The sequence below is a fragment of the Crocodylus siamensis genome, chromosome 5 (genome assembly GCF_052110815.1).
Source record: "Crocodylus siamensis isolate JL-2025a chromosome 5, ASM5211081v1, whole genome shotgun sequence".
NCBI lineage: Eukaryota > Metazoa > Chordata > Crocodylia > Crocodylidae > Crocodylus > Crocodylus siamensis.
The window spans coordinates 194,037,832-194,059,204 of NC_143399.1; the positions used below are offsets into that span (position 1 = coordinate 194,037,832).

The following is a 21,373-nucleotide window of genomic DNA, read 5'->3' on the forward strand; positions in this document are numbered from 1 at the left end:
TTATCTGAAGCCATGCAGAAGGCAGGGTAGAGATGCACCTTATAGACTAAATGAGAGATGCATATAAGCTTTCATGATTCTGATCTCACTTCATCAGCGGCTGTGAAAGGACGTGCATAGAGAAGGGAATCAGAGAGAGTGATCTGAAAGTCAGGGAATGGAGTGGGTGGGGCCAGTGCTGAGAGAGGCAAAAAAGTCATAAATCCATATGAACAAAGGGGTCACAAAGCTAATCCAGGTAATGGGATAAGAATCCAGAATCCCCATTTAGACCACACATAACACAATTCAGTCTGTGGATGATTTATTTTTCTGCAATTTCCCAGTCAACTTCATTTTTCAAGTTGGAATTTGACAGCAAGAACTTGACAGTAATTAGAGAGCTGATGCACTTGAATGACTGACAGGCATGTTGACTAATATCATCTCTTTTTTTTTTTCCTCTTTGGATTCCCCTCTCTGTTTCCACCTGTTGTCTTTTCCTTACATAATAAACTCATTCTTTGTATGTACAAGATGGGGTTCAAGTGCATGACTAGTTTCTGAATGCTATTATAACAACAGCATGCAGCTATAACGGATAAAAACAGGGGAGATATGAGAACATAATGGGGCTTTAGGGAAATCTTTTTTTCTTAAATCGCATTTGTGTAATGAGTGCTCTTTTACAGACAAGTCATCTCCCCCCCCCATCTTTTACGTGATATCTGCTTTGAATAGCAGGAGACTGACAATCAAACTGGTTATTCAAATGACAATTAGAAGAGGCCAGAAGAATATCTCCCTCTGCTCCGTGAGTATGCAGAGCTGTTTGTTCTTCCAGGGATCGCCGGCCACAGGAGGGAATGCTAATGTCCTGGAACCTCCCACTCCATTTGTCGGGTTGATGACTTACTGCTATCCAGTAATGTTTCAACACAGGCAGGGTGATGAGAGTGACAACACGCAGCTAACCTGCGTGTCATTTCTCCAGCATTGTGACTGTCGTGCAGATAATGGATGATCAAGATAAGCATTTTCATACAGGAAGTACAGCGGTTTCCTGCATCAGACTGTCTGGAATGAGAAAGTACTGCTTCAGTGAAAGCCACAACTCACAAATCACAGTAAACAGAAAAACAGTCTTCTTAAACAAGACAACAGTCTACATGAAAAAAGACATTCATTGGTGGTCATGGGAGAGAGGGAGCAAGGAGAAAAAAAAAGACTCATTGGAATATGAAATAACATACTCCTTTACGTTCACTTACCCATAGTAAGCTGGCAAGAGATAAGACACAATGAGCCAAATTCTCCTTTCCTTTATTCCATGTCAGTCCAAAGCAACTCTGCTGCTTGTAATAGGATCAGTTTTTATTTATAATGGGAAATAAGGAATAGAAATAGTTTGCTATTTCCCAGTTTAGCATGAATCTGCTTTGTACCTACCAGCTTTGTACCCATCTACTGGCTATAATAGATACCCTAAATACTGATAAGCATGAGTGAGGTCTACAAGGGGATAAGTTTCAATAACTACAGTTGGCTGAGTTTAAAATATCCACACAGAATTGTGTCCAGCTGAGTAAGAGTGAAAAATAATAAAGCTGTGATGTCAAATGGAGACAAAGGTCCATTTGCACAGAATTGAACTAGAAATATTTCTTGAGAGGTGTGTCTGTGTGTGCAGAATTCCTTCTACTTTTACATACTAGCATGCCTCAAGGGGACACCCCAGGGTTAACCAGCACGGTAGGTCAAATTCATTGTCAGTGTAATTAGATTAGGATCCACTGAATTCAGTGGAGTTACCCCAAGTATAAATGTGGTTCTTCTGTAGAGTATGCAGATTAACCTTTATCCCTTATTTGCAGTTTCTTCTTCCTTTGATCAATAGTATCATGCCATCTCCACATTTATTTAGTCTGGAGAAGAGAAGACAGAGCGAATTTAATAATAGCCTTCATCTGCCTGAAGGGTGGTCTCAAAGAGGATGGAGCTGGACTGTTATCAGCAGTGGCAGATGATCAAACAAGGAGCAATGGTCTCAAGTTGCAGGAAGGGAAGTTTAGGTTAGATATTGAGAAAATATTTTTAACTTAGTAAAGCACTGGAACCGGTTACCCAGAGAGGTTGTGGAATCTTCATCCTTGCAGATTTGTAAGACTCAGCTTGATAAAGCCTTGCCTGGGATGATTTAGTTGGCGGTGGTCCTGCTTTGAGCAAGGCGTTGGATTAGATGACCACATGAGGCCCCTTCCAACCCTCATTTTCTATGATTCTATGAAAATGTTGGTATAATCTGGACACTTTGATTTACTGAAATTACAAAAATAAAGCCTAATTGAAGACAGGGTATGATAAATTTATTAAAAGGCTGCCTGTGATAACAACAGCATATATTTGAACACCCAGAAGGTTCCAGTCCCTATGCAACATCCTTTGATATTTCATGACACAGGGTTAGTGTATTAAGTTCTTTAGCTCTTTTGGTAGAAGAAGTTGAACTTGAAAACCTAAGGAAAAGTACCACTATCTAATCCTTTAAGGAGAATAAAACATTTCCACCAAGATCAATCTCTCTTTAATTACTTGACTTGACTAGTGAAAATCTACTTCTTGTTGTAACATCAGAGCTGGAAATTCAATTAGTTTTTCCCTGAATTCCCACTGTGAAAAACACTTACAAATTAAGCACAATGTTGGCTTTGCACTCATATTTACTGTTTTCCCTTGTCATTTGACTATCAACTCACCGGTTTTTTATTGTTACAGGTTTAAATAACACTAGCAGCAACAACCTTGTCTCATGGAGCTTATTCTCAACTTATTTTAAATGGGTACTTTGCATCAGACCCCCCCTCTACATTAATGCAGTTTTATGTCACTCCACTGACACACAGATACTCTAAGACCAATGTAAATAGCCAGGGAAGGATGCCTCCAGACTAGGAGGGTCCCCTGGTCACAGATGCTGTAGCGACTCCCAAGCCACTCAATCCTGGCAGCAGTGATGGGATGTGACCATGATGAAGAGAAGTGTGTTTGTAATGCCTTTATGCCCCAACAGTCTCCTCAGGCTGTTGGGCAATAGGCTGCCTGTGCAAAGTAGAACACCCTGGGTGTGTCTACACATGAAATTAATGCAAAGTAATAAACTCCGGCACCAGTTTATTGCTCCTGGGCGCTACATCTTCATGTGCACCCAGGACCACAGCTCATTGAGCCAGGTCACCCTGCCAGGCTGGGGCTGCTCTGACCCAGCTTAGCATGTTGTGGAGGGGCTGGCTGGGGCATGAGGGTGCTCCACTGTGGAGCTAGCTAGCAGGCAGCCCTGGCACTGAACAACCCTCATGCCCCAGCCAGCATTGCAAGCGTCTACATGTGCATTGGTGCACAGTAAAGCAGTCCGCCACAGGATAGTACTTGTAAACAACTTGTAAACCTCCAGTGGAGATACTTTGTTTCCTGAGGCTTAACAGGGTCACACGTGTAGACATTGAGCCTTTACTGTGGAGCTGACCCAGCACAGGGTAATGCCAGTATCAGGGAGCGTTCTCTCTCCACCTGACTGTACAATCATCAAGACATAGATCTTGGCAGGTATAAGGGCCCCCAAAAGGAGCAGGGGTTTTGCCCACTTTCCTGAGGGTTGGATCGTATAATCACTACACATGAGTGAAGTCTTGTTGCCTTGGATGACACCATCTTGTACATGCTGGGTGGAAGGGAAGGGGGCTGCAGAGATAGGATCTGGGACCATAAAGGAATAGGCACTTAGAATAAGATGCAAATTCTCTCTTTGCATTTACATTCCCTTAAGCTGCATTTACAAAGCAGCACATCCCACAACAGATATTAACTACTGTGCCTCCAAACCTCTCTCTCCAAAAAACAAAACCCCCCAACAAAAAAACACAACCACCAAGTGGGCCACTTACTCTCTGGACAGAACCAAAACTTTATTTTTAGCCCAATTTCCAAAGTGCTCTTGAATGTGTTATTTTTATCCTAGCAGTCTAGATTTCATTTAGTGTTATATTGATTGCACAGTGTTTGATGAAAGGCACTTGTGGGTTGTGGGTATCTCTTACATCTTTGTCATTGGTTTATCTTTTGCTAACGGGTTCAGTGAATTCTATTTAGCAGCTATTCCCAGAAAGCCATAAAAAGCTACAGATTAACTATTCCTCCCCCCCCCCAAAAAAAGTAATTCTCATGCTGTAGAAAATCACCTGCAATAACAATTTTGACAATATGAACTTAGGAGTTATTAGATTTACCCTGCACAGTGCAGGAAAAACTAAGCGTATTTCCCAAGGGAACTAGCAAGCTTTGGGTCAAGAATTAGCTCCCTTGTCTGAATGGCCTATTTAAGTAATTTGAATCAGACCCTTATTGGATGATGCCATATTTACATTCTGTAGGTCTTTAATCATCTGTCTTAAAGGGGCATGTGCTCTTCTCAAGAGAGATCAGCTTAGCCAGAAACGAGAAAGGTTAGTTAGTCCTTCTCAGAGGAACTTGTTTCTCTTCACAAGGAATGTATTCAAATACAGAGTCCCAAATATAAACTGCATAATCCAGAGCTGATTGTTCAGAGGCACAATTCACCTGCAGATTCCACTGGGGAACTGAGCACAGATTTAGGAAACTCATTTGAGGCAAACAGGTTTGAAAAGTATTGTCTTTTTGGTTAAACTCCTCCATCTTCAGCCCAGGCAAAGGAACATGAAAGGTATCAGAGAGAATCTGGCAGTAGAATGGCTCCTTTGACTCTACTGTTAGATTAACATTGAGCATTTCTGAAAACCCTGTACAAGAGCCCTGGCCAATGTTATATATTATTTATGGCAGATTTAACTTGTTAGTCATGGCTTAAATGGTAACATACCATACACTGCTCCAGTTAATGGTGCTGTAGCAAGTGTCCCATGGGTGCCTGGGGCATTTCCTGGTACCCTATGACCATGCCAGCTCCGCCCCATGGGCACCTTCTTATCTCACCCACTGCACCTTGTTGGTAAAATAATAAATAGAGAGGCTGCCCACAAGCCTTTGCATGGCCCCCAGTCCCACTAAACCCTATTGGACCACACTGGCCTTTGGACCCCTTGATGGGGCCCTATCCAAGATGGTGCCTCATGGGACACCTCGAGCCTTATGGGCTAATTGTGTGACTCCAAACCTCCCCTATACTGCACCCCATGCCTCATGGGAGTTATACAAACAGTTGACTCAGTGCTTTCCAGGGCCAAACTCTGCCCCTGTGCTGGGCCTCTTTCATGTCCCTATCTCCTGCGCCCCTCTGGTGCTGGGCTCTACACAATTGGGTGCCCCTCTGGCTGGGCACTGATGAGGTCTCCACCTCCCCTTATAGCCTCATCCCAAACCACCAGAACAAATGATAACACAAACATAAGCCCCTGGCCCATAACACAACAATAACAGTGGCATCCATGCTCTGCCCCTTTAAGAAGGCAAGCTTCCACCCTAGGACAGTGCTACGAGACCCTAGCCCTGGGTACCTTGTAGGCTCCTGGAGCCTTTACTGTCCTTGTAGGCAACAGAGCAGGCAACCAAACATCTCTGGGTAGCTCTCTAAGGCACAGCTCCTTCACTTGGCAGTCTCCACAAAGTGTGAGCCCTGCCAGCCCCAGCCTTGAGCTGATATGTTCCCAGGACACTGCCTCCTTCCAGTCATCTGACCACCTGCAAGTGCTGGCTAATTACCCCATTAGGCTGTTGCTCAGACAACCTGCAGCTGTGGATCTCTGCCTAGTCTGTGGGGCTCCCTGGCTAGGCTGCTTCTGCCCTTCAAGAAGCAGACACATATCAGCGCCCTGCTATAGGTGCCATAAAATTGCAAAACAGCCAAAAAGATGTTACACATATAACACAGAATGTCTTTATGGCTGCTATGTAGGGGACCTTCATTTGAATGTGTGGCATGCTTCATCCCCGTGCCAACAATCAGCCCTGTCCCAGTTCAAGAACATGGGCTGCCCCTGTTCCATGCTGACAATCAGCTTATTATTGGTGCTGGAGTGGGGCAGCCCCAGCCTGGTTCAAGACCCAGAGCTGCCTTGGTCCTGGTACTGACAATCAGGTGACTGTCAGCCTGGGGATATGGGCCTCCCACAGTCTTGAACTGGGCCAGGGCAAACCAGTGAAAGTGCTGGGTAGGGGGGGAGCTGACTGGATCCACTGGCTCAGTAGATTCAAAGCCTGAGCCCCAGGTGGGGCTTTGAATTTGCCAAAAGGAAGAAACCTATTGACTTCCCCTGCCCAGCAATTGCAGCACATATGCAGCCGGTGGGTGAGTGGCTTTGAACTTGCCAAGTAGAGGAGCTTATCTATACCTCACACCCAGCACTTGCAGAGTCACATTCCCAGCAGTCCTATGCAGGGCTATATCATGTACAGCTTTCAATTTGCTGGTGCAGGTGGAGCCCAGGACTGCAATTAAATCAACATTTGCCAGGGCCACAAGACTGTTATCCATAAATCAGCCTATTTTGCCAAGGTGCTGCATCTATATTTAGGCAAGATAAGTTTCTACTCAAAGCTGAAATAGATAAAGATGAACAAGGAAACCAGACTCTCAGAGGTATGGAAATAGCCAAAAATAGCCCCTTAACTACTATACACAGAGGTTTCACAGCCAAGAGAAGATACTTATAAACTACAGCAGTCCTACAAAATAAGTGCTAATGACACCGGTTTTCCGTTTGCCACAGACAAATGTGGTAAAACCTGGATTTTCTCATTTTAAGAAGAAAAACCCTGGTCTTCTCCTTTAGAGGAGAAAAATGTGGGAAACAGTGGGTTTCCCCTTGAAGGCTAGCAGAGTTCCAGCCTACAAGGGGCTGGGGGGAGCAGGAAGTGAGTGATCAGCACAGGGCATCATGGGCATGTGCGCATGTATGCATCACATGACTGCCAGACAGCCTAGAGACAAGGTCCCCACAGGTAAGTCTGGCAGTGAGGGGTGGGGAGGGGGGCACAGATTGAGGCCCCCATAGGGAGGGAGGGAGTTGGGCAGGGCTGGGGCTGGGGCTAGGGCTGCTGCCCAGCTGGAGCAGTGCATGGAGCTTGGGGCTGGAATGCATGGCTGCAGGGCCCAAGTGGGCAGCAGGATGCAGCTGTGGAGGCTCATCTGGGGGGGGCCGCTGGCTCCCTGCCGCTGAGTGCACTCCCTGGGGAGGAGGGGGGTACATGCCCCCCAGATCTGTGCACAGGGCAGAGGCGAATGCAGGCTACCCCCTGAAGGTTTGGGGTCCCTACCCTGCTGCCCTCTCCCTAGGGTCTCCACAGCCCAGTGGGTGGGACTCAGCACAGCAGGGCAGAGTGGGGCAGGGAAGCTCAGTGCCGCTGTTGCAAGCCCCACACTGCCATGGCATGGCGCCCTGCTGCTGCTGGGTGGGCAGGGGAGTGGTGGTGCAGAGTTGTTCCCCTCGCTGCTGCCAGGTGGACAAGGGGCACCTCACCATGGTGGCATGGAGTTCCCAGCTGTGCAACGAGCCTCCCCACCCAGTTCCACTCTTCCCTGCCATGCCGGGTCCCACCCGCTGGGCTGCAGAGGCCCCAGGGGCAGGGCCGCAGGGTGGGGAGCCCCAAGCCTGCAGTAGGCAGCCCACATCTACCCCCCCACCACAACGGGCTCCTCTCTTGCTCTGCCACCTGAGTGAGAGGAGGAGCTAGACTCCACACCTTGCTTTGCCACAGCAGCCACCACTGCCTGTGGTTCAGGCGCTGCTTCATAGCCTTGGCAGCTGTGGGCTCTCTCTGGCAGGGCTTGGAGGGGGGGGGAACAGGGACAGGAGGTTGTGTGTGGGGTGTGAGAGGCACCAACTGGGCCCAGGGGGCTGTGGGTGGGGAGTGAGGGGCAATGGCATGGACAGGGCACCAGCATATCAGGGCTGTTCAGTACCACAAAGCAATGGGGGCGGGGACAGCCACAGCTGGACCCACATCCTGATGGGTGAAAGGGGCAGGGGGAACTCATCTCTGATAAAGATCCCAAAAATCAAATGTTATAATTTATAAGTATTTAGAATTTATTTTATTATAGTGATTGGTAGGCTTCCACATTTCTTTAAAACTGTGTTCAATTCAGACCTATATATATAGTGGCATTTCATTTTAATCATGGAAAAACACAGATTTGAGGGGCTTTAATCAGAGAATTTGTGATTTTTAAACAGAGAAAACCAGGATCCCCACTAATGATACATGGTTAAGTCATGGAAATATTCTTTAACCCATCTAAATAACATGTGGCTGTGCAGAATGAAAGCAAAGAGATTAGACAACAGGGAAGAGTAATGCAAAGACAAAAAATTTACGAGTGTGAAGAAGGGATAGTCTGAGCCTGCAAACTTTGGGTTAGATCTCATGCTCTCAATTGCTAACTGATTCTGTTTTATAATTGAAACAAAGACTCTATCTTGAGCTTTTAGAATGCAGAGTACAGTGAGTTACAGAAGAGGTCAAGTGTGGGAAGTTAAAATATTCAGTTATGAAGAGGAATGAGAAAGCCTAATAGAAAATATGTAGTGCCAAATAATTAAAGAGCTTGGGCTTGCATGCTAAATATTAGAAAATGAACAGTAAGAAGAGAATTCCAGCAGGACAATTTACATTCTGCATATTAAACAAGGGGCTTGATTCTAATTTCAGAACAGCGGCACCTACTTCTGAGCAAATTCATGCAAAAAATGACTTAATGTTAAGAGAGAGAGGTCACTAGCCATGTTAATCTGAAGTCAGGCAGAAGGCAAGGTTGAGATACACCTTACAGACTAACTAAATTGGAGACACAAGCTTTCATGAGCCCATGAGCTCGGGCTCTTAAATGATCGTGCATCTCTGATTTAGGTATTCTACAAGGTGGATCTCTACTCTGCTTTAATAATACTACAAGAAACATAGTTGTGGCGTCCTCTATATTTGGGCTTCCCACTGAGACAAAGGCAGTAGGTCAAAAGAATAAAACATTAAAAATGGTTGTCGGTGAAGGCATTAGCATGTCAGCTCATATGACCTACTTGCAAATTCCATACAGAGCAAGTAAAACTTAGTTGTCTGAGTCTTTGTTGAACAAATCCATCCCTTGATTCAATATAGATTGTCACAGAAGATCAGGGGAGGCTCAGCTGGTCCACACTGGTCAGAAGTGGTCTGAGATGCATCTAACCATTAGTGGTATAGCTGAGCACCCCACAATCTGTCATGGTTTTATTTATCCTCACAACAGCCTTGTGAGTTAGACATGCTGTTATATGGCCTCAGAGATGAGGAACCCAAGGACTAGAGGCAGAACCACACACAGCTTGGGCACTGCCATGCTCAGTGCCACAATGCATAGCTTCTAAACACCAGGGTCCCACAATGCAATCCACGGATCTAATTAGATGCATCTAGTCTTTGTACAAAGTACAGGGAGAGGTTTCACCACAGGTAGCAGTCTGAGCCAGGAGTCGCCTAAGCTACTCAACAGCAGAGGCTGAAAAGTGGGGTATGTCTGAAATCTTGACACTTTACAGGGGGTGGGGTACCCAAATCTGGCTCCTTCTTCTATACCAGGGGTTCACAACATTTAGAATTGGTTTTGGAATTTAGGGGCACCCCGGCTGAGAACCATTGACCTAGAATCTAGCTCATGCCAGATGAGGTGGGGAGCAAGCTCTCCCCACGGTGCCCTTTTTTTTTCCCATCATCTTCCCCCTCCCAACCTCTGATCTCTGTTTGGGGGGTCAGGTGCTGCTCCTCTGGAGACTCAAATTTCCAGTGGCTGGAACCAGGTTTTCCCATGGAGACTCCCACCAAAATTAAGAGCATGGAGGGAGGGGAAGAGGGATAGGTGGTGAACTGAAAATAACAATCCCGTGGCCCCATGGCCACCAGTTTGCATGTATGTACAAAGCACAGCACACTGCTGAGAGCACAGGAGCTGGTGCAGGAGTTGCTGGGGGATGGGAAGGAGCTACAGGCACTGTCTGTTGAAAGCTGGGGTGCTTGGCTCTGGGATAGATGAGAAGCACCCTGGTAAAGACTCAGTTTTATACAATACTTCAGGGACCAGTTCACTCAGCCAGGATGTGGGAGGCCTGGACATGGTCCTTGTCCCAAAAGTGTCTATGCATTTTACCTAACGAGTATTCAGAATAACACACAGAGTATTCAGCATAAAATACATAAGCTAAACCTCTGTATTCAGGTTGCCACCATAACGATGGCCACCCACACAAATGAGTTCTGGCTATTAACCCTCATCCTCCAGTTCATCAGTAGATGCCAGCAGTGAGTATTTTACCTGAGCTCTCAGACTGCAGAACTTTTAATTAAAAGACCATTATAATACATACTAGGGCTGCGCAAAACAGCACTGCTCCATTTCAGCTTCAGTTTCAAGGTCTGGACAGAACAGTGTTTTGTTTTGAATTTAATTTCGAGTCGAAACAGCCTCACTGTTTCACTTTATCGAAATAGTGAGGCGGTTTCAATGCTGTTTCGACATTTTGCCTGACCATCAGGCTGGGGAAAGGAATTCCACCCCAATCTAGCACAGGTTGACTTCCTCAACCTTCCTCCCCTGGCACAATCTAGCATGGGGGAGGGGAACTGAGCCTGGGCTCTGGGAGCACAGCCCTGGTTCTCCCTGGTCTCCCACCACCTCACTGCTGGCTGCTTCAAAACATTGCAAAACTTTTGAAACATTTTGACTAGCCTCGTTTTGTTTTGATTCAATTTTGCTGTTTCGACCTTGAAATGAGTCAAAACAGTATCAAATCAAAACAGCCAGCAAAATTTCGCACAGACCTAATACATACACATAAGCAAGTGGAAGAAGGAGTGCAGTCTTGATTCTGGTCCACCTGCATTCTGACTTTGCAAACTTGGGGCGGGTTCAGATGAGCACATACATCCCTGTTGTGGTGTCACAAAGCAGTTTGAGACACCACAAGAAGCACGCTGTGAACAGAAAATCATTCCGTGCACTGCATATGTGCAACACGGTCTCCAAATTTGATACCTGAGAACTCAGGTATAAAAAAAAATAAAGCCCTGGAAAAAAGTGTCACAGGGCACAGTCTAAGATCATGCCCTGAGACAACTGAAGGCTGTGTCCTCCAGAGAGATGCTCTGGGGTGCATGGGGGTGAGGGCGTTTGTGGGTGTGGGATGTGTGGGTGGGTGTGTGGGGGGATGTGGGGTGGGTGGGGAGTGGCAGGAGGTGTGAGAGGATGTGGGGGTTTTGGGTGTAGGGTTTGTTGGGAGGCTTGAGTGGGGGCTGCCACCTGCCTGCCTCCCTGTGGCACTGGCAGCAGCAGCCATTGGGGCTATGGGCCTGGCTGCAGGAACAGCCCCACGGGGTGCAGCACTACCTTACCTGGGGGGGTGTGCATGCCAAACAAACTGGGCCCAACCCGGCCCAGCCCACTAGTGCTTTGGACAGGACCAGGACTGCTCTCCCCACCCCATACTGCACACAGCACTCAGTGTGGGCAGCAGCAGCCAGCTGGGCCACGACCGCTGCAACACTGCCTGACCTGTGGTCTGTGCATGGAGAATGGGGCTGAACCAACCCATCCTGCCCCACTACCACACCTTTAGATCAGACTAGGACAACTCCTGCCACCACCCATGGCTCCTGTCTAAAGGTGCATAGTAGCAGGGCAGGTTGGGCCAGGGCTGTTCTTCATGACACTCAGGAAGTAGTGCACAGCCATGGGGCTGTGCCTACAGTGGGACATGATGGCCCGTTTGGCTGCTCCTGCCACTGTTGGGGACTGTGTCCTGCAGAGGATGGGTGGCAGGGCAGGCATGTGATGGCCCCCCTCAAACCCCTCCACAAACCACACATCCCCCCATGCCACCCCACTCCCACCCACACACCTCTATATCCACCCACACAACCTCCACACCCACCCACATTCACCTAGACATCCCACATGCCCCCCACATCCACCCACACCTCTTCCCAGCCCTTTTCCTGCAAACACCCAGCATGTCCAGCTGCCAGACAGGATGAGACCTGCTGGCAGGGGCTGTGGCTGCAGGAGAAGCTGTCCCCACATCCTGGTTAGTGAAGGGGTCAGGGGGAGCTCTGATTTTTCTATGAGAAGAAAGCCAAAAGCAAATATCAAAGCATATAGATATTTGTAATTTATTTTATTATGATGACAGAGGCACTGGTAGGTTTCCAAATTGCTTTAACATTGTAAATATATCAATGAAACTTTACCCAACTGATCTCTCTCTCTCTCTCTCTCTCTCTCATATATATATCTAGAATAGATTTAGATATCTATAGATATCTATCTATCTATCTATCTATCTAGATAGATAGAAAGATAGATAGATATTGTGGTCTTTTGTTTTAATTGTGAAAGAACATGGATTTGGAGGTATTTTAAAGAGTGAATTTGGTAATTTTTCTCAGAGTATTTGAAGTTTTTAAATAGGGAACACCAGGATAGTAAAGTGACCAAAACGCTCAAGCAAATCCCGGGACGTCATTCTCCCATTGAACTTGGCCTTGGTGAGGCCGCAGCTGGAGTACTGCGTCAGTTTTGGGCTCCACAATTCAAAAAGGATGAGGAGAAGTTTGACAGGGTCCAGAGAAGAGCCACATGCATGATCAGAGGTCAGGAAAACAGACCCTACGATGACAGGTTGAGAGCTGTGGGACTCTTCAGCCTGGAAAAGCGCAGGCTCAGGGGTGATCTGGTGGCCATCTGTAAAGTTTATCAGGGGCGACCACCAGGATCTGGGGAAACATTTGTTCATCAGAGCACCCCAAAGGATGACAAGGTCAAATGGTCATAAACTCCTGCAAGACCGTTTCAGGCTGGACATGAGGAAGAATTTCTTTACTCTCCGAGCCCCCAAGGTCTGGAACAGTCTGCCAGCGGAGGTGGTTCAAGCACCTACTTTGAATGCCTTCAAGAGAAATTTGGATGTTTATCTTGCTGGGATCCTATGATCCCCGCTGACTTCCTGCTCCTGCGGCAGGGGGCTGGACTCGATCTTCTGAGGTCCCTTCCAGCCCAAATGTCTATGAAATCTATGAAAATATGGCCTCACTTTACTATTTTTGCCCACACACCTACAAACATTATTATGTATATATATGCATTACATAACTGCATAAAATAAAGGTATATAACAAATTACATACAGAAACCTTTGTTAAAGGAATATCATCTGCAGCCATCAGCTGAGCTCTTCACACAGCGAGTGAGCATCCAGTGCTCAGATGTAAGGAAATGCCACAATTTAGGTTGCCCGTACAACTTTAATTTTGTCTCCTTGCTTTGTGAACTAGGTGACATTTTCAAACATGACTTGAAAGTGGCACTTGAGAGCACAGCTGCCTGGAGGGACATTTTTATTCGCTTGTTTTAAATCTTTTAAAATTACATAGTGGCAAACACCTTTCCCATTTTTGCCTTTTTAATTTTCAGCAGAGATAATCTGTTTTCCTCTTCCACTTCTCCCCTCTATAACATTTACCCTCTCAAAGCTAATTCCAATGATGGCTGAAGTGTGAATTATTATGCATAGAGAAAAATAAGTCCAACTTTGGAAGAGCTGGTCATGGCAGTGGTATTTAAATCTTTCACTTGCACAAAGTGCATTTATTATTAAAAGCAACAAAACCAGCATTTCCTTTTCATTTACCCCTTCCAGAACATCCGGCAGTTTTGTGTTCCCAATATGTCAATAAATTTACTAAGCAAATTGAGTCAATCCTATGCAAACATCCAGGAACCATGTTGGATGTTAGGGGGAGATTTTCAAAAACTCATAAGGGATTGAGGGGTATAAGCCCTATTGGCAATGAGATTTGTGCTCCAGAATCCTTTAAGTCATTTTGTGAATCTTCTCCTTAGTAAGTATGCCTCCGGCCAACATAGTTTATTTTCAATCTCTCCTTTTTTTTCTGCCCAGAGCAGTGCCATGAATAAATATTTAGTGTGCCAGCATGTCGCTAAAATATTCATGCTTTAAACTCATAACTGGGAAAGACAATTTTCCTGACTTTACATGGTCTCCTGAAGAGATGCGTTATTCATTGGCGATTTTATTCTCATATCTGTCATGTTTGTCTGTCAATGCAAAGCAGAGTGTGAAAGGAGAGGAAAAATGATAAACCAATTTGAGCTCTTTAATTTCACCCCACTTCTTTCCATTATTCACCAACAGGAGCAGTCAGGGAGAGTTATCTGAATTTGTGTGTGTATGTGTGTATATATATATATATATATATATAAATTTTAGATGTAGTAAACAATTAATGACACTCATTAGAGCTGGACATCACCATTATTTATTCTATGTATTGCAGTCATGCCTGAGAAACCTATGACATTGTGCTAGGCAGCAAAGTCAGAACAAAAAGATAGTGCTGGCCCCAAAGAGCTTACAATGCACATATAAGATGAGATGCTACAGCTAGATAGAGACAGACAGGCTGGAGGAAATGAGAAAGCAGTGAAGCACTGAAACCTGTTGACCAACTTTTGTCAAATCTTTTGTAGGCAAGCAATAACTAAACAAGTTACTGTATTTCCCTGCATACAACATGTTCCCAAACAAGATATATACCTTATTTTTGGAAGGCAGAACGTGGAGTTTGCTTTTGAAGTGTGGCCCTTGTCATTAGTTGTGAAGTGGTCTGACAGATAAACAGATATGTGAACTGAAGCCTACTTGAACGCAGAAGGCAAATGCAGTTGCTCCCACTAACTTCAACGCAAGTTATAATCATGTTCACCAAGGGAAATAGGTGGAGTCACCAAAGGTGAAAAAAGGTCCAGGTATTATTTAGCCCCCAAAATTACTGCATCAGATAAGCACAGGGAGGATGCCAGTACCTCTTCATTATTCCATCGCAAATATGCCCCATGTTCAAGGAAAAGGTTTTGTTGTGCCAGCATTTAAAATTAAACCTGGATCTAAAAGGTAAGCTTAGCTCCTTCTGTCCTCCTGTTCATTATCTGTTAACATCATCTGCAGCATAAGGATTGCTATATTAAGGAAGTTGCCAGAGTTATAAGACCTTGGAAGGGAGATTGAAAACCAGGAATAGATGGTTGTTTAGTCATAAAAATCAAAAGGAGAACAGGAAAGGAGCTGGAGCTGGAGCTGGAGCTGGAGCTGGAGCTGCTATGGACTGGAGATCCATGTGGCCCAAAAATTAAATGAATACTTTGTCTCAGTTTTCAAGGCTCTTTCATTCAGGGTTAAAGCCACTGCCATTGACTCACTTCTATTGCTATAAGAGCATCCAGAGGTAACCATGACAGCAGAACAGCTGATGTGTGTTCCTCCTCTTCTTGTAAAGTAGTTACAACCATGTCTGTTCACAGCCTCACACTGGCACAACTGGGGTTTTAGTGGTATTCTGTGTTTCACACCTGTGAGGAGGTTTTACTATTTGGATACAAAAATCCCACTGTGTCCACTTTAGAGGCACATCACCAGGACAGGAATACCAGTATGCTTACACTAGCAAAATACTCTTAGTATGGAGATTTTCACTTAGCCACTTCCCAGAGCAAAACGCTGTCTGAAGTAACTGGACCAGAGTAACCAACTGCTCTGCTATTCCATTTCACAATCTGATATACGGTACTAGACAATTGAACAGGCGGGTTATTTATTTGTCTGACCTGGAAGGCATCAGATAAAGCCGATTGCTTTCAATACCTGATAAATACTATTAAAGAGCACACCACTTTGAATACATAATAGATAGGAACATAAGGAAGCGATCCTTCAGGCACAGAGGGAGAGGATCCCCGTACAAGGGGAAAGGGTGAAGGAGCCAAAAAACTTCCTTGGCTAAACAGGGAAATCCCGGGGAACCTAAGGACAATAAAGGCACAAAGGTGGTGTAAGCATGGGGCAGCTACCAAGGAGGAATATACCTACTTGGCCCGTACTTGCAGGAAGGTAGTTAGAAAGGCCAAAGCAACTACAGAGCTGAGGCTGGTGACACATATTAAAGAAAACAAAAAGTCTTCTTTTTAGGTATGTAGGGAGTAAAAGGAAGGTGCAGGGCAGCATAACACCCCTACTGAATGAGGACGAGCAATTAGTGACAGACAGGGGGACAAGGCTGAGCTGTTCAATGAGTTTTTTTCCCTCAGTGTGCCTGAACAGGGATCAAGATAAGTCTCCTAATGAGTTCTTATTTGGGCATCAGAGGGACACCAGCCCATTGGTGCTGACCTGGTGCAGAGTCACTTGGATGGACTAGATGTGTTCAAGTCAGCAGGCCTGGATGAGTTTCATCCAAGAGTACTGAAGGAATTGGCCAGTGTCATAGCAGAACCACTGGCACAGCTGCTTGAGTGCTCGTGGTGCTCAGGTCAGGTCCCAGAGGACTGAAAAAGGGCCAGTGTGGTCCCTATTTGCAAGAAGGGGAGGAAAGAAGATCTGAGTAATCATAGTTTCGTAGTTAGTAGGGTCGGAAGGGACCTGAGCAGATCATCAAGTCCGACCCCCTGCCATGGCAGGAAACAGTACTGGGGTCAAACGACCCCAGCAAGGTGTTTGTCTAGCCTCCTGTTAAAGACCCCCAGGGTAGGAGTGAGCACCACTTCACTTGGAAGTTGGTTCCAGATCCTAGGTGCCCTGACTGTGAAGTAGCGCCTCCTGATATCTAATCTGAATCTACCCTCTGCCAGCTTGTGACCGTTATTTCTACTCACTCCCGGTAGCGCTCGGGGAAAACAGGGACTCCCCCAATGCCTCCTGGTCCCCTCTGACTAGTTTGTAAATGGCCACTAGATCCCCCCTTGGCCTTCTCTGCTGCCCCTTGATCATGTGAGTGGCCTCCTCTGGATCCTCTCCATGTTGTCCACATCTGTCCTGAAGTGTGGCGCCCAGAACTGGACTCAGTACTCCAACTGCGGCCTGACCAGTGTCGCATAGAGGGGGAGGATCACCTCCCTGGACCTACTCGAGATGCATCTGTGGATGCATGACAAGGTACGGCTGGCCTTCCTGACCGTGTCCCCACACTGCCGGCCCATGTTCATCTTGACATCAATGATGACTCCAAGATGCTTTTCTGCCTCTGCACTGATGAGAAGGGAGTTCCCCAGCCTGTAGGTACGGTGCCAGTTGTTCCTCCCCAGGTGCGTCACTTTGCACTTGTCGGTGTTGAATCCCATCCTATTCTCGTCCACCCACCGCTGTAACCTGTCTAGGTCCAATTATAGCCTATTCCTTCCTTCTAGCATGCCTACATCCCCCCACATCTTGGTGTCATCAGCAAATTTGAGGTGCTTTTTACCCCCTCATCCAAGTCGCTGATGAAGATGTTGAACAGTGCGGGCCCGAGGACCAAGCCCTGGGGGACCCCACTGCCCACATCCCTCCAGGTCGAAAATGACCCATCCACCACCACTCTCTGGGTGCGGCCCTCCAGCCAGTTGGTGACCCATTTGACTGTGTGGGTGTCAACACCGCAGTCCCCCAGTTTTTTAATGAGAACGGAGTGAGAGACAGTGTTGAAGACCTTCCTGAAGTCTAGAAAGACTATGTCCACTGCTACCCCTGCATCTAAGACCTTGGCGACCTGGTCGTAGAAGGCCACCAGGTTGGTCTGACAGGACCTGCCTCTAATGAACCCGTGCTGGTTGCCCTCGAGCATAATCTCCCCTGCGGGCCCCTCGTGGACATGTGCCAGGATAATTCTCTCAAAAAGGTTACCCAGGATCAAGGTAAGACTAACTGGCCTATAGTTTCCTGGGTCTTCCTTCCTCCCTTTTTTGAAGATGGGGACCACATTGGCCCTGTTCCATCCTCTGGCACCACACCAGAGCACCACGAATGCTTGTAAAGCCACTGTTACTGCGCTGTCATTTAGTACTGCCTTTTGGAAGTACTAAATGATGGCACAGTAACAGCCCATACTGCGCCATGCATGCCACACACGGTTATTTTTAGGCACTGTGTCACCGTAGACATGTGCTATAATGAGGGAGTGCATCACTATGGTAACGTGGCTGCAGTGTCACAATTTTTGCCTGCAGGCGCTACGTCACTGTAGTGCATTGCTACGGTGACATACCATCTTGTGTAGATGAGGCCACAGAAAACCTATCTGGTACATAAAATACACATGAAGGGCTCCCAAATATAGAGCAATACCACTGGAAACTCAGAATCCCTGCTGAAGACTTAAGAAGGTGGGACACACTAAACCCTTGCTTCTGGGATAAGGCAATTGCTACCAAACCGATTGCTTCTCCACACATACATTTTCTACCAGAAATGTTGCCAGTGGGTATTCCATCTAGTTGATCACCAAGGCTCAGGGTGGAAATATCAACCTTCCTTTGGGGTTGTTGAAATGAACAACCATAATTTAGGGTGAAATGAAGTGAATTAGACACATATTGGATGAGGGTGGATTAGAAGGGTCCACTATTAGCTGGCCTTAAATGCTATCTCTGCCTTCACGCGGAGTACAAGTTACAGATGCATACTTGGGAATGGAAAGCAAAAAGGGCAACACATTTATATAGAACGAGTTATAAAACAGGGCAACAAGTTTATTTAGAACAAGTTAAAGCCAGGAATCCAGTCAGACGACTGGAAACAGAATCTCTACAGATTAAGAACAAAGATGTTTCTCCCCCAGAATAATGGATTTTAACAAACACAATTATGTTAGTAATGGGATGAACAAAAGTACAATAAAAACAGCAGGTTCATACGTAAACTGTTATGACATCTTCCTAGCTATGGATGAGCTGTGGGGGGGTGGGAGTACTGTGAGATAAATAGTGTATATTTTTCCCTGAGCCAGAGGAACAGTGGCCATTTTAAGATACATCTGATAACACAAGATGATTTAAAATATAATGCTAATTTCAAAGCTAGGGCTCCAAAGCAGCAAACAATCATCATATGAACAATCCCACTGGCATCAGTATGCATATGCATAAAAGGTCAGGCACAAGTGTAACTGACTGCAGGAAGAGTTTAGAAGTAGATGGTATTCTAGTCTCTATCTCACTTTTCCCCATCCTTCCTCCTTCATCCATTTATTTGACCTGCTTGCAATAATCCCTGTCTGGTGAAACAAAAGTTTTACTGCATACCGTCTGAAAGGTAGATGCTGTGATTTTCAAAGCAATAATGTATGACTATGGAGGGGCAAAATGTATCAGTTTGACAGAGGCTTGACTTGGAAACAGAAAAGTCTGCGCACTTGAAAACTGAATTGAGATTTGTTAATGTGGTTTGTTTTGGCATTGTAAAGACATGCAGGATTTTAGGATGATGGTTCTGGAAGGCTGGAGGCACAGTTGATACTCAAGTCCACATTTTCTATACATTACATGCCATTCCAGACTCTTAAAGTCTTCTCCATCCATTGAAACACATGATTGTGCTACAGAGTCCAGGAGGAAAGGTGCGTTGAAGCTCTAATCCACAGAAGATAAGGGTTTGTTATAAGTGTCAGCCTGAGACCTTGACTCTTTAGCTTAAGCTATAACAAAGTACATGCTTCACACATCAGAAAGTCTTCAGTTCATTTGTGGGTGGTGGTTGGCATGTGCATCGCTAGCAATATTATCTTTGGGAATCTGAAGGCTGCTGTATCTGCTTTTACGGACAAGTCAGGTTTTTGATGGTCATGCATCTCTTGAGCCATGTTCAGCAGCTAGAGTAAACCCACAAAACTGGACTTATTACAGGGAACATCTACAGGTGCAATTAAGTTGGAGCAATATCTTGCTGGAGTTTATTACTTCCCAGGAGTCACATTTACATGTGTGCCTGGGAGTGCAGCATCTCACTGAGATGGAGTGGAGCATCTCCGGCTGGCAGGGGTTCTGGGGGGGTCAGCCTGCCAGACTGGGGCTGCTGTGACCCACCTCAATGTATTGCCAAGAGGCTGGCTGGGGCACAAGGGTGGTCCGATGTGGAGCTAGCCAGGAGGCAGCCCTGCACTGAAGCACCCTTGTGTCCCAGCCCACCACATCAGCATCTACACATGTGCTACTGTGAAGTAGAAAACTCTGCAGCAGAGTAGCAATTGTGTTTACAAGTACTGTCCTGCTGCAGAGTTAATTAGTTTACTCCTGCCTAATAGCATGGCATGTATAGATTCAAGATGTTAACTGCAGAGCTAATTAGTCAACTCCAGTAAACGTCCCATGCAGACATGCCCACTGTGAAGCAAATAGCATAGAAGACCTCCCACTTTCACAGTATAGTGACTCCTACGCTTCATGATTCCCTCTTGTGGAATAATTAAATTCAAATACAATTATTCTGGAAGACAAAGTAGAGCCAGAGATGCTAGCAGGAGAGCTCATTCCCACAAAGGGATTGTGTCTTTGACAACTGAAACTCCCCTTCCAGTCAAATGCCATCTTTTCCAACAGAATTTATAGTTACCATGCCCTACAGCTGTGCCCTCAAGCATACCATGCTGTTCTGTGTGTGCTACCCCTACCAACCAGCAGGAATGTGGCCCCAGATGTAGGCTACTTGGTACTGTCACTCAGCAGTGCTAATTACCCTGCCCTTGGCAGCAAATTGCTTCTGGATTAGAAGTTAGCATGCATGGAGCAGTGCTTCCTATCTGAGAGTGCTGCTGCCAGGCACAGTAAGTCTGCAGCCTAAACGTGGCTATGGATTTAGAAAGATGGGTTAAGCCAGCCAGGCACTCAACCATTTTGCTGACACTCCACTCTCACTAGCTTGCTTCCAAACAACTGTCTCCTCTGGGGAGAGCTACACTAGAATTTTCTTTTTGCATTATCTTGATAGACTCTTTCATCCCTAGTAAAGTTAAGCAATGTGAATCAATAACAGCAGTAACAATAATAAAAAATATCTTGCATCTATATCACACCCATCAGCTTCAAAGATCCCAAAGTACTTTACAAATTCAAAAGAATCTGCTTTGCAACAATATAAAGCAGTCACTTTCTCTGCCAGAGAAATGTAGGCACCTCTTTGATAAAACACAATGGCAACTTCTTTAGGCGAGTGGGTAGAAATACTACTAATAAAGATAAAACTTTGCACATATGCTGCCTTGCTGCTAAGATTCTCAAAGCACTTTGGAAACACCTGTTAATTACACCTAAGGCGTCTGAGTCTGAAAGAAGACTTGATACTTTTCTTGCAGTTGTACCCATATTCCAGGTGGTTAAACCAAGGCAAAAAACAGCTAAATGACATACTCAGTTCAGACAGTGAGGAATCTTGTGATGAAGTCTGGAGTTTTATTCAAGAATCCTCACACCCACTATCCCACTGTAACCATTGATATATACTACCAACTTATAAGAAAATAGTGCATTGGTTTCATACCAGTCCATTCTAACATGGCCTACTATTAGGGCTGT

The 21,373-nt window shown here is 45.7% G+C and overlaps 1 long non-coding RNA gene across 1 annotated transcript in view; it reads right to left on the minus strand.

Annotated features, from left to right (window-relative positions):
* Positions 1 to 287: 287 nt before the first annotated feature.
* LOC149865082 (uncharacterized) overlaps positions 288 to 21,373 on the minus strand; it is a 109,773-nt gene continuing 88,687 nt past the window's right edge. The window contains exon 2 of the long non-coding RNA XR_016442717.1: positions 288 to 1,056. This is a non-coding gene — a long non-coding RNA (uncharacterized LOC149865082). The remainder of the gene's footprint in view (positions 1,057 to 21,373) is intronic.